General features: G+C 25.0%; 1 pseudogene; it reads right to left on the reverse strand.

The window, feature by feature from the left end:
• Window positions 1-6,697: 6,697 nt before the first annotated feature.
• LOC113550689 lies at window positions 6,698-9,716 on the reverse strand (annotated as a pseudogene).
• Between the last annotated feature and the right edge of the window lie 5,858 nt (window positions 9,717-15,574).

Consider the following 15,574-nt stretch of genomic DNA (forward strand, 5'->3'; position numbering starts at 1 on the left):
AGTATTATAACACAAAAAATATGAGTATACATAACAAAACATAAAATAAAATAGTACCTAATTATTAAAAAGAAGTGATCAAAAAATTAAGATAAAAATATTTATAAAATTAGATTAATAGACTCAACATCAAGTCTATATGTACTATACAAATAACGTCGGGTAAAGTATTTATATAAAAATTAAACCAATATTGAATAGAATACTAATAAATAATTTTGATTAATAGTCCCACTTAATAATAAAATCAGCAACGAACGATGGGTATCATGTTGATAGTAATTACCTATTGATTCGGGTCAATTTTTATTTTTATTTTTTCAATGCTGTAAAACTAATACCTTTATCATAACAATTCATCAAAAAATTCGGGTTAAGAGGTGAAATTATATAATAAATTTAATTAATATAAATTATTTAAGATCAAAAATTGGTATTTAAATTTTAAATTTAAATTTGACTTCTATATTAATATTAAAATTATAGCAATTATACTCTTTTAAAGGACGCCACACTCAATTATTATGTTTTTTTATGACTTGTGAAGCACTCAAATTGATGCATAGGTTACATAACAAAAATAACTATAAAAATGATCTAATCTGAGAGGTCAATTAATATTTACAAATTAAAAATATATATCTACTATGCATTGTGAAATTCAGAACAATCATTACTATAATATTATATTATTATAGTTGATCATTTATTAGTGACTTAAAGTATCGATTTTTTGTTGCGTGGTATTAACTATATAGTTATTAAATTTGGCGATGACTGATAATTATTTTCTAGGTACTACCTATGAACAGTGTTGAACAAATAATATGTATTTATGTTTAATTTTATAATAATGTAATAATAAATATATCTACAAGTCTACATAATCGCTATTTTCAATTGTTATTAAATATTAATATGGAATCAATAATAATACAAAATAATACCTACAAAACAAAATTATTTTGAGTGCCCACATTACCATTATTCATGTATATGCATATGTGTCTATTTCATATTTTATAGGCTCAACATTTTGAACAAAGTGAGAAATTATTTTACAATAACATGTTTGATTTGTATTTCAAGTATTTGTCAAATTTGATTCAATCTTCAGTATTAAAGTTTGTTTCTGGTAGACTATTCTATGTACTTCGTATTTTTTTTGGTTGATTATCACCGAATATAGTGATACTTAGTAATATTATTACAATTATTGAGGAAACTAAAAAAGCAGCAGGAAAATGGTAATATTTATTATTTATGCTACACTAAATTTCGAGTTGTATCTTTTTTTCGCTATTTAAAATTAAAAAAAAAAAATGGATATTGCTTTGATGTATAGTAGTATGAGGAGTAGGTAGGTCACTGGTCTCTATAATGGATGTGTTAAATTTGAATGCAATGACAGGAATCATTGTATACGAAAAACGATTCTGAACGGAGATGATTTGTCAATCAAGGATAATTAATAGGATATATTATATTATTACCTATATTTAATTTGTAATATATCGTTATTTTACGCCGCGATTTCGTAAAAAATTTAATTTCATACGCTCATAAAATTCTTTCTACATTGACGCTGGAATTTTTTTTTATAATTACTTGAAGGAAAACTTATGAATAACCTTGTATTGGGTATTTTTAACCTTAGGTATAAATCACAAAAGTTTTATGAATTTTCAACTTCAAAATTCCTTGCAAATTTTCGCGATTTTGATATATTTCATAAACATTTGAACTTTAAATGCTTATAAACAAAAATTATGACTAACGATTTTTGATTTTTTTTTTTACAACAATAAGCACAACTTATAATTAACCTAGTATTAAATTTTAAAGATTTTTTGGAAAGCCAAATTTTTTTTATCGGCATTTCAAAAAAAAAAACTTAAAAAAGTCAAAAATTTCAATTGTCTTTAAGTAGCTTCAAAAAGTTCAAAATATTTTGAAAAATTAATCGTGAATAGGTAACCATAATATAAACATTTGGTAAAAATTTCCGTTTTTACGTTATTTTTCAGGGTTTTTCCCGGCACTTTTAAAAACTACTAGAAATTTTTTACTTTTGACCCCCCTCCCCCAAAGTACCAACTAGATGAATTTTCCTTTTCAATGAAGGGCTGAAGTCGAAAGTCGAAGCACTATTACTACTCCAAAACGTCATGACAGGTACAAAAATAAAAAATAAAAATAAAAAAAAAACACACATCATTCAAAAATCGATACATTCATCACTCCGTTCAGAATCTAAAATTATCGATGAAAAACACAGTAAAATCTTTTCTATGGTAATAAATCCTTATGGCAATAAAATTGATTATAATATTTTATATACATTAGCAATAATGTAAATAATTCAGTACGTATTTAATGTGTTTGTAAAAAAATTTGGATAATTTATGATACAGGTACCTAATTTTAATAGTCATTTCGCTCAGTATAGGGAGTCCAATAGAGAATAAATCTTATACTACCACAGTTCTTTATCGGAATGTCACAGGTCATTTTTAATTATAATTATAACACTACCTATTAAAATGTATACAATATACCAGTGGTCTTCAAACTTTTTGACTCGCGACCCATTGTTCTTACCATGATTTTTTTGCGATCCTTGTCAGCTTTGCTAGCCAAAATAGTTCAAATTGCCTAATGTCTATTGCTTAATAGGTAATATTTCATTTTTATTATATGTAATGATACAAAAAAAGAGTACACTGTAATACTAAAAACAAAAATTAATGAGATATATGAGCATGACTGCTTGTGACTGGCCCGGTGAGCACTTGCGTTATTTTAACGCTCGACAACGCTTTGGCTTTAAGTACGATTCTTATATTCTTAAAATATAAAATATTACAGTTTACTCGAAAATTATTTTATCCAATGTCATATGAAATAATTTTTTTATGTCAAACCTAGCATACATAATATATTATAATATTATATAATATATATATATGGATTTTTAAATTTTAAACAATAGACTTATCGCAACCCATAGTTTGAAGACCACTGCAATATACATTACTATTTCGAAATTAAATTTATCTTTCGTTAACTTTATTTACCACAATGTACTCTACATTTTGCACAATACAGTGTACAAAATCATTCCTAGAAAATTATGGACTGTGTTTTTATAAGACATGACTTTTATTTTTATACTACCTAATTAAAATATTTACATAAGTTAATCTACTTAAAATAATAATTTTCGATATTGGTTGGTTTATATATTTTAAAAATATTGATTAACCGATTATTAAAATTTCAATAAAAATATAATAAACGACGTATTATAATTTGTATTCCTTTGATTTTTTACAAATCAAATAGTTCATAACCTAATTTTTTATAAATCATTAATTCATGAATATCCAAACTAAAATTTTGGAAATAAATTCAAGTTATAATATTGGTACCTATCATGACTTGTCATATTTTATAAGTCATGTTGTATAGCTAGAGTTATAATAAAGCATAACTCTAAGTCTCTAACGAGTAGAAATCAATTTGAAGACAAACAATTCTATAGAAATCATAGTAGGTACATAACCAACTCATAATAAATAATAACATTAATAATAATTCAATTTTTGATTTATAATTCATAAATAGTATACACATAACATTTGTATAGTATAAATGCCTATAATATATACAGTAATTTACGATGCCATTAACGCAGCGTCAAAAATCGGACTTATGAATTAGGCCTAATATTCGTAATAACATACACAATACATACAACTTACTTCAAACAATATCACTTAAGATTTATATTTTCAAGACAAACCAATATTTTACGGCATGAGAATCAAATAAATTTAAACAAAATTGTACAACAAATTTTAATATATATTACAAAAAAAAAAAAACACAATATACTTACTAAATATTAAAAAGACGCGATCATTTCAATGAATGAAAAATATTTATAAAACTAAATCATTATACTCAAAATAAAGTCCATATTTACTATATAGAAATACATTTTTATGCAGAAATTATATTCAAATTAAACCAATTATGAATAAAATAATAACAAAACAACATCGTGAATTTTTAATCTTATTTCGTAATAAAATCAGCGATTGACGTTGGTTATCACATTGATTGCAATTAGGTACATATTGATTTTTTAATTATTATTTTAATTACTAAATTATCTTACTATTATTCAACAGTTCGTCCAACCTTTGTTTTAAAAAGAGTGATTATTTACTAATGTTAACAAATTTAACATATTTTTAATCAACAATAGTTAGTTAATAAACTTATATTTGACTTCTATAAGTTCTGTGCCAGGTAAGGAAGTGAGTGCCACTTTGCTGTACTGTAGCCTGTAGGTACACGATACGTAGGTATCGACTAGGTAACTGTTAATGGATGTAAATTTAAATTCAATGATTTTATTATACACAAAAAACGATTCTAAGCAAAGATGGTCTGTCAACTTATACAACGTCGCACTACTAATAAGTATAGATATCTCATAGTATTGTTTTTGGAATATTGGAATATTGCTATTAAATTAATTTATTTTACTATTAATATTACGGCAATTTGATTTGATTTTTGACCAAAACGTTGCATTTATAATCATTATGATTCTTTAATTGATATAATAATGTACATTTTCATCGAATTATATTATAAATATTATTATCTTTTGATTTAATACTGAAATATACAGTTAACAGGACGTCATGACCGCATGACGCGTGTCTTCGTCTTACGAACGGACGTAAAACATAGCAAACTTGCGTTCAGCAAAATCAATTGTATGCTGTTAGCTTTAATATAAGAGATGATTCACCTATTATTTATCTTAAAATCTTAAAAGAAATAATCATATTATCTAAAGCATCCCATGGACTTTTATTAATATTTTTATTTTTAAATGAGTTATAACCGTGCAAAACATTAAAACTTTAAATTGTTTGTAACTCACTTTAAAATTAAAATATCATTAAAAGCCTATGAGATGCCTTGAATAATATTATTACTTTTAAGTTTGATAATAAGAAAATTGACTTTAATATTAAAGCTAACAGCATAACATTTAATCCGCTGAACACAAATTTGTTATGTTTTACGTTCATAAGACGGAAACAAAACAAACGGTCACGTCGTCCTCTTAAGTGTTGGAAAGTGACACGGATAAATAGGTAGAGTTAAGCATAACTTCTGATCATCCTGCTACAATGCAACGCAATACTGCAACGCGAAATGTAAAAGATTAGGCAGACAGGATGATGACCAGACTCAAAGATATTTCTCTTTCTTAAAAGTTGGTGAAAGTGTTCTAGTGACTATCCCATCGGTAGACTGGTGGCATGAGGATGCAGCTAAACTTCTTTCTATAATTATCGAGAAAATTAAAAATAGACGATTTCGTATCGCAACTGTCGAAACTAGAAAAGGGGTCCTGAGCACATGGCTGGAAAGAAATAGCTTAACTATTACAAAATTTAGTTCCCAGATGATTGCAGACGTCAAAACAAACGAAAATTCGTTACGAGAACTCGTTCCATTAGGGACAGTGATATCGGCGATGCATAATATGTCATACGATCGCACATCGAAGAAGTGTTGTAGGTACATGTAAAAAAATGACATGATGTGTAATTTAGCATGTCACTTCGACCGTAATCGTCAAAATTTGTAAATTTATTATCATAATTTTTTATGCATTATAATAACGCCAATTAATTAGGCATCCATCAACATTTGATTTTATTGTCTCTTCTTTTATTTTATTTATTTAAATTTAAAACGTATTATTTTTTTAACAGTTTATAATACAATATTATTTTACCATATCGTTAGAATAATTTATAAAAGATCGTTGTGAGTATAACTCAGAATTAATATTCATTTTTTTTTTTTTTTGTTATAACAATTGCCTTGCCCATTTCTCATATACACACATTACTGTAAAAACAATAAATTCACACATTCGTAGTTCCGCTCAGAATCTAAAATACTGATCTTTAAGTTGAAATAAACGCTACACCCACATATTATGTTTTTATATCTTCTTACAAATGTAAATGGCTACATACTAATATACTAGTTGCGACTTGAGCTAATTTGCGCTATGCCACTTGTACCCGAATTGCAGCTCAATTAATATTTACCATTTTAGGCTGCATATAGCTATAAAAAATTCTGATTACATTCACATCTTTATTACTTTATTAATTATTATCGTTATCCATTTAAAAATAACAACTGTTACAGTCGTATTTTGACTAGTCAGTTGTCATCACATATATATATAAAGATAGATAGATAGATAGATAGATAATTCTAAGGCCTGGGTGACATAAAAAAAGGCTATATGGTGTAAAATAGAATTTCTCCAAAGGTTAATATAATATTATCAACTGTTCGATAAAATTAATGAATAGTTGAAAAATTCGTATTAAAACTCTTGTTGAAAGTCTGTATACAGGTAAACGTATAGACGTGTAATGACAAGTACTAAGTATATATTAAAAATTGTTATAAGTCAATTGTAATTATGTACTAAAAACCCAATTTTCAATTTTTTGCTTGTGGTTATCTATTATTGATAATATTAGTCATTATTTTTTCCTTTTTGATTGTATTTTAAATTTAATGTTAACCCACCACGGCAAATTCTAGGTTTTCTCATAATTTAACAATGAAAATAAAATCATTAAAAATTAATTTTTTTTACTAAAAAATCTAATACCCAAACTATCTAAATACAAATAGGCTTAATTTATAAACTTAAGAATAAAAAAAAAAACATTAAAGTACAGTTTTAACTGATCCTTGAGGCCCATTCAATCCAGATAAAAGTGGCAAGCTATTCCAAAATTCATATTCATCAACATATGGTCCTTCTTTAATTAAAGGGATACTTGTATTTATCAAAACAAATTCGTATTTATTGGTGTCAAAAGTGGGCCATTTTTCTCCTTTTTGTGTACCATCAATTGTAATGACGCTAAAAAAATGTAAAAGTTAATAAACGTATTAAATTGTAGAGACTGATGACTATGCAATCATAATAACATACTCGGTGCTGGCGAAATTTGTCCAAATGTTCACCATAAGATTTGATACATTGAGGTCCTCACCCTGCAAATCTCCACGTTCAGTTGTATAAAACAGACTGGTTATTTCATCAGCGTGCGTTACTCCTAATTTTTTTGGAAATGGGTATGGTCCATACAATGAATTAAATGAAACATAATTCTGATGATCATATATGTAATAATAAACTGGTGATGCCAGCTCAACTGCCATTTTGAAAATACCATGTAAAAATAGTCCACCTGAAATCATCTAAAAACATTATAAATTAATTATTAAAATAAATGATTTTGTAATATTTTTAAGTATATTGTTAATTAAATAATAATTCCTTTTTAATATAGAAGTAAAAAAATGTATCATGATACCAAATACATACATATTTTTAAACAAAAAAATCTATTAAAATTAACTAATTTTACTATTTAAGTATTTAAAAAGTCTTATTATCTATTATAAAAATATTATATTATTATATTTGTAAGTAAAAAAAATATTAGAATAATTTGACACAAGACTAAAACATACTCTAACAGCATCCAAAGGATTATTCAAAGTCCCGTCAGGAAAGTATCGTTCAAATATTTTGTCACCAATTACTGGAATATCTGAATACTTAGTCGTATATCTATACTGTAAAAATGACGATACATAATGATCGAAATCTTCTTTCAACTCAGTATACACAAGATCAGTTGCATTATACATTCCTATTGAAAAAACAAACAAAAAATATAATGTATATAATATATTTGTAAAAAAAATTAATCCATCTACGACAAATCTAAATAAAAGATGTGTGTCATAAAAACGATTTTAATGAACCAAATTGTATGCCTACTTAGAAATGAATGCAGTATAAAAACATAGTGACTTACGAGAGGCAAAAATACCACCCTCGCCAGAGTTCATTCCAATTATAACTGGAACTTTTGATATTTGATTAAAGTCAAGCAAAGGATATTTGCATAAAAACGATTCTTTTTGGCTATTACAATTTTCAGCAACAGGCATGAAATTAATAATTGGATAATTTCTCCATTCCTGTAAGAATAAATAAAAAAAAACAAAAACTGTCTATGACTATGGTAAAAGACGATAGAAGGGGCCATGAACCTCAAAGTTAATATGAGCTATAGAGTGGTAATCGCAAAGGAGAAAATCCGAGAGCCTCAATCTCATTTGTATAAAAAAAATAAATAGTAAAACGTATTGAAATAAATATTACACTTAATAAATAGCTTATGTATGATAAATAAATAGCAGCTTAGTTAGTAATAACACGCCTTTACATATATAAACGTGCGTTTTGAATATTTTTTATATATATATATATGTACACAATTATATACTTACAAAAAAGTTGTTATAAATGTTCACCAAAACTTTTGCAGGTACTTCTTTTAAACATTTAAGCATTTGTTTTGGCTCTTTAGGGCATCCAGTAATAGTTGAAACAGCTGAAGCTCTTCGTTTAGCATATCCCGGCGGAGTTACACCCCAAATATTTAATGGTGATGCACTTTCCATGATTGCTTTGTGAAACAGCCCTACAACATAAATAATTTTAAATTTAGTTTAATTTGATCTTATAATATGCTTATATAATTAACCTTTGCTCATTGGAGATAACAAATGTAAACCAACAGAAGCACTTCCTGCACTTTCTCCAAATATTGTAACTTTCTTTGAATCACCGCCAAATTTATCGATGTTTTTTTGTACCCATTTTAGTAGATAAGACTTGGTCTTTCATACCATAATTACCCGGTAATTCATCATCCTCAGTACTTAAAAACCCTAAAAATATTAATCACAAATATATTTAATATATATTATCATAACAGTTACTTAATAATAAATAATTTTACCTAGAATTCCAAGTCTGTAATTCATAGTAACCAAAATTATATCCTTATCTAACAAATATTGAGGACCATATAAACTTAAACCTCCTGAACCCGCAAAATAACCACCACCAGCAATCCAAACCATAACTGGAAGCAATTCTCTATCACCCTTTTTTGGAATCTATATACATTATAAGATATATTATTAATACTATTTTTGCAATTTCAATATTTTAAACTATTTGATTACTTTTGGAGTATACACATTCAAAAATAGACAGTCCTCTGAACCGACTAGAATGTCTGCTTGTTGATAATAAAACAAATTCCTCTGGATACATACTTGTGGCTCAGTAGTAGCATTTAATACGCCTATCCACGGTTCTGCTGGTACTGGGTCCTAATAACAACAATTTTAATTAAATATAAGAATTTTTGATTAATTCGATACTATAACTTTAGGAAGTTCAGTACAGTAAATAGTGAGTATAAGCATCAAGTCTCAATCACTAGGAAATGCTGATTGATTATATCATGAATAAACAGTTTCATATATTTTATTTGTCTTATTTACAACGAATCACAATATTATTTTGTATGATTTACCTTAAACCTAAGATCTCCAGTTGGTGATTTGCATAAGGTATTCCCTGAAAAGCTTTGATTTCTCGTCCATTTCTTGTTCTTAAACTACCTACCAATCAACTTTCCTTGGTCTAATTGTATTACTTCATCTGCACCAAATACGAATCCGAAAAGTAACGTAAAAATAATCAATATTTCCATATTAATCTGAAATAAAAATATTTATAATAAAAAATAACAAAATATTAAAAGTTTCTGGTTAGTTATTAATTTATTTTTAACAGATAATTTCTATTTAAATTATAGTGATTTGTAGTATGAATTTTTTTGTACCTGATGTTAACTCTATAGTTATTAAATGTAGTGATATCTGATAAGTATTTGCTAGAAAGTATAAACAATGCTATAAAAATAAGTAAAACTCTTTTATAATTTTAAAATATTATCACCCTTAAATCTAAATTATAAATTAATTAAACTATATTAGATATTTAGAATGAATTTTTTTCACATTATTTGACGGTACATTAGTAAATGCACTTATAAATAATTATATATATAATAAAATAATATCATCTAGTAATAAAAGTATTATTATTTAAAACACATTGCACATTTTTGATGTTTTTACCAAAAATGATTTCAACTTACCTTTAATTACTAATAAAAATAATTTAATTACTAAATTATAAATGTGCATATCTTATTTTATTTGACAAGTATAGCATAACAAATTAACAGATACTGAAAATTGTAAATTTAATATAAGTTATTAAAAATTAATAAGTAATTTTTATGTACATAAAATTAATTTTATTATTTCTCTGATTTTGTACGAATCAAAGGTTTAAATATAAACTAAAGTTAAAATTTTAGTAACATAATTTGCTATATTTCTTAAGTTGAAATATCGAATTATATAACAATATTTATAGTGCAACATAAGTTGCATGATTATAATTCCCTAACAAATAAAAATAAATTTAAAGATAAAATATTCTGTGTAAAACTAATACTTAACCTGACTATTTTTATAAATAATCCAATTTGCAATTTATAAACACTATGTAAAATATCTTCCATACTATAACAACCTTGATAAAGTACTCTTATGATATACTACAGATACATCATACATATGACTTACTTCAAGGGATATCACTTAGGAGTAATATTTTCCAAGACAAAGCAATGTTCTATGATATAAAAATCAAATAAATTAAAATATAAAAGCACAAAAAATAAAATACTACCTAAGTATTAAAAAGAAGTGATCAAAAAATTAAGATAAAATATTTATAAATAAAATTAATGTACTCAGCATGAAGTTGATATGTACTATATAAATAGCTTTCGGTAAAGTATTTATATAAAAATTAAACCAATATTGAATAGAATACTAATAAATAATTTTGATTAATAGTCCCACTTAATAATAAAATCAGCAATGAACGATGGGTATCATGTTGATAGTAATTACCTATTGATACGGGTCAATTTTTATTTTTATTTTTTTTCGATGCTGTAAAACTAATACCTTTATCATGACAATTTATCAAAAAATTTGGGTTAAGAGGTGAAATTATATAATAAATTTAATAAATTTAAATTAGTTAAGATCAAAAATGAGTATTTAAATCTATAATTATCCATTTTTGTTCTTATATTACCACCAATCAACTCTCCTTGGTATAATTGTATCACATAATCTGTACCAAATACAAATTCGAAACGCAACATAAAAATTAAAAATATTTTTTTATTGATTATTGGAAATAAAAATATATATCATAATAGTATTTTTTTATTATTCTTTTATTTTTTTACAAAAAATTTTTAATTTAATAATAGTGATTTTAAGTATTAATTTTTTGATACCTGGTATTAACTCTATAGTTATTAAATGTAATTAACTGATAAGTATTAACTAGATAGTATAAACAATGTTAAAAAATAATAATATAAATTTTTGTTTTAATAAGTATTAAATTATAATAACATTAAAATAAAAAATATATATCCATAATCTTTATCTTCAATTAAATAATAACACATATTAATATAGTATCAAATAATACGAATTTATACCTGCCAAATAATATTATTTTTAACATGTTTGTTTGGATGTAAAATATTTGTCAAATTTGATTCAATATTGAAGTCGATTTCTGGTAGAAAATGTGTTGTACTTGATATTTGTGGCGGTAGAGGGTCCCCAGTATACTCAGTATTATTATTAAAATTAGTAAGGAAAGTAACAAAAAGCTGTGGGAAACCAGTTATATTAACTATTTAATATTTATGCAACACTAAGTTTCGCATTGGACATTTTTTTGTCATTCATAGACATTTTAAATGTTCAACAATTTGTAGTTCTATTCACTTCGTTTTATAGGATATTAAAATTAGGTATATCAATAATATAATATTAAACAATATTATAGGTAGTTTTAATAGTTATTATTATTCATAATACAATATTTATTTTTGATGTTTTTACTAAAAATATGTTTTCAGCCTATCTTATATTACCAATAAAAATATAAATTACCAATTAATATAAATAAAGTATAAAATATCTGAAACTGAACGAATTACCGCCGTTACCGGTTTTTTTTTTTTTTTTGTTAATTTTTTAAATAGTTGTTTTCATGAAACAAATAAATGGATATCCAATATATTTATCACTATCAAAAAATAATAAAACATTTACATACAATCAACATTTCAAAGACAATTTAAAAGTTATAAAATAAATTGTAGGTACCTTAAAAAAAAAAAAAAAAATTCCGGTAAAAAACACACTGAGAACTTTTTTATGGTAATAAATCCGCATAATTCTTAAACTTGATTATAGTATTTTATACATTAGCAATAATGTTAAGACTTCAGTACCTATTTAATGTGTTTGTAAAAAAATTTGATAATTTAACATACATTTACTCAATTTTGATTAACATTTCGCTCAGTATTTCGCACAGTTCTTTATCGGAATGTCACAGGTCATGTTTAATAATAATTATATCACTACCTACAATATGCATTACTATTTTGAAAGTAAATTTATCTTTCGTGAACTTCATTTAGCATAATGTACCAACGTTACACATTGCATAATACAACGTCGTTACCGGAAAATTATAGACATGTTTTTATATTACCTAATTAAATTGTTTACTTAAGATAATCTACTGAGTAAATAAAATTTCCAATACCTATAAATAACTCAAGAAGAATAATTAAAGAATGTTAAAATTTATATCTTATAATGAAAATTGTAATATCAACAATAAATAAAAATGTTAAGTGTTTACTATTACAATTGGATTTACGTTTAAATTCACATTTTTCTTAATATTTTGTCATTTCCAATTATAAACATAAGTACTGGGAATTCTAAAAATTGCCTTCTTTAAAGTACAAACTAGATCTCATTTAATAACCAAAACCCATTTTTGAAAATCGAAGCATTTTATCGACAAATTACTGTGCATATACATAAAAAAAAAAGAAACACATCATAAAATATCAATACTTTCATTACTCCACTCAAAATCTAAAAATGAAGAATTTTACACATTTATTAATAACTTAAAAATCTAAATTTTAGCACGGATAGAAAATCATCATATAAATATTTAGTGAAAATGTTAAACATTTATTGATAAATAGTTTTTACGGATGAATACCTATGCAATGTTATAAAATGTATAACTTCAAACGTTCATAAACAATTAAATCATTTTGTTTCAATATAGGTTACTTATAAGAAACCACATAGTACATTTTCAAATCTTAGATATAATAAGAAAAATGTTTATAAGATTTTTTACTATAAGACTTTTTAAAATTCAAAATTTAAACGCTTATGTGGTTTGCAATAAAAATGAAGGAATATCCTGATAATAATTGAACATACAGTTCATAAACATAAATTATAATATACAATGTTTAATGTATATATTTATTTATAATTTTTATTTTTTTTATTATTTAACTTAGTAATTTACCAATATTTTCTAAAACCAAATCATATAAATTGATGAGACAAAAATCAAATAAACTGATACACGATAACACAATTTGAATATATTTTAATATAATACAACACTAATATTTTAACGCAACATAGTCAATTCAACAAATTTTTAGTTGAATAATTAAGATATTTAAAATAAGTACAGTGCTTAAATATTTTATTTTTATGAAAATAACATATTAGGTCATGGGTGCCCAAAAGGAGGGCACGACGGAGCATTTCCCCCCCCCCAAAAAAAAAAATTCAAATAGAATGTTGAACATTTTAGCTTTTATTTTGATCTATAAGCATTTCATCAATATTTTTACTTTAGTGTGTGGGGTTGGTATTTGATTTCATATAATTCTAATACATTTTGTAGTTTACAAGGAATTAACTTTTTTTTAATGTGTTTTTTGTTGTTTGATTTCATTATGCCCGTCCCTAATAAATTTCCTGCGGACGCCCATGTATTAGGTTGACCACTTTGATTCAAATAGAACCACTATGAGAAAAACACTAATAATTAATTGAGTTATGGTCTAAATATATTACAATGTCAGCATGAACGATATAATAATTGATATGTAGATATATAGAGTAGTTTTTTTATTACCGACTCAGGTCAAGTATTTTTATCAGTTTATCACTAAAAAAACCAACTAATTTGGGCAAACTTAAGGTTAAAAGGTAAACATATATGAAATACGGGTAATAAATTTAAATTATATGTAGTATAAAAATAGTTATTGAGCTTAAACAGTTAAACATGATTGACTAAACGATAGAACTTACTAACTAACTTACTAGGAAATCAACTAATATTTTATATTTTATTTTTTACACTGAAATATTGTAAGGACAATGGACAATCTTAAACATCTTAAAGACACAAACTATGATAAATATTAATATTATTTTTTTTTCAATCGAAATACCGAAAAAAAATATGTAAAACAAATTCGTTTTAAAACAGAAATACAAAAATGGTACATGTGAACTTGTAGAGGTCCCCTACAACTCTTCCGTGTACACCTACAATAATGTATTCCAATTTTCATTAGAATTGCAGTAATATATTTTTAATGATCTTGTCATCAGTAATCACTATTGATGCTGCCTACTACCATCACCTCTGTCAAAACTCTTTACGATTTTTTGCCTGGAATTATACAAAATTAATTAAACGTATTGTTTACGTGCAACATACATTTATATAAAATATACGTACATTTTTTTGGAAAATGTCATAGGCACGACAATTTTAGTATATTATTTTATTTAATATTTTACACATTGATATTCAGAATTTTGATTGAACAATACACGGCATTTGAAGACCTGGTGATTTGAGGGTGCCAAGTCATTTGAAACCTACATTCCAAAGTCGTTTTCAAAAATGAATATAGTAAACATTCTTCTATTATTTTTCATTTTTTAGTGCACTTAAGCAACATAGATGCTTTTAAAAATACGACAGGATCTATGTGAAAAAGAGACTGGTTATAACAGGTTATTATTTTTTTTTTTTTTAAACTTAAATAATATCTAACAAATGCAATACTGTAGTATTATACATAATGTAGTGATCTATGCACCAATAATGTTTTAATTTGTTTTTATAATAGATTTCCATCAACCCTATCGCTGATGACGCTTTCATATTATTATTTAACAGAGGTAGCACCAAAGTCCAAATTGAGACTTTAGATAATGATTTATGAAGTTACAGCCAAACATTTCCTAATTTAGAAGAATCTATGGTCAGTAATTTTAATCTTTTCCAGTGGCATGTGACCCAACTCCAGAAGGCCAGAAATCAACTAAGCATCTGACTTAACGAAAGGCACTAAAATAAATGAACTATTAGAGTACCTTCTCATTTACAAAATTCATTAATCGATGACTTTCTGTGAATCAAAGTAACCATAACAAATTTAACAAACAATTTTAGTAAAAAAAATATTTAATTTGGAAAACAATAAATGGAGAAGTATAAAAAAAATCATTGTTGATGTATTAAATAGACAAAAATTTAATT

The sequence above is a fragment of the Rhopalosiphum maidis genome, chromosome 1, assembly GCF_003676215.2.
Source record: "Rhopalosiphum maidis isolate BTI-1 chromosome 1, ASM367621v3, whole genome shotgun sequence".
Lineage (NCBI taxonomy): Eukaryota > Metazoa > Arthropoda > Insecta > Hemiptera > Aphididae > Rhopalosiphum > Rhopalosiphum maidis.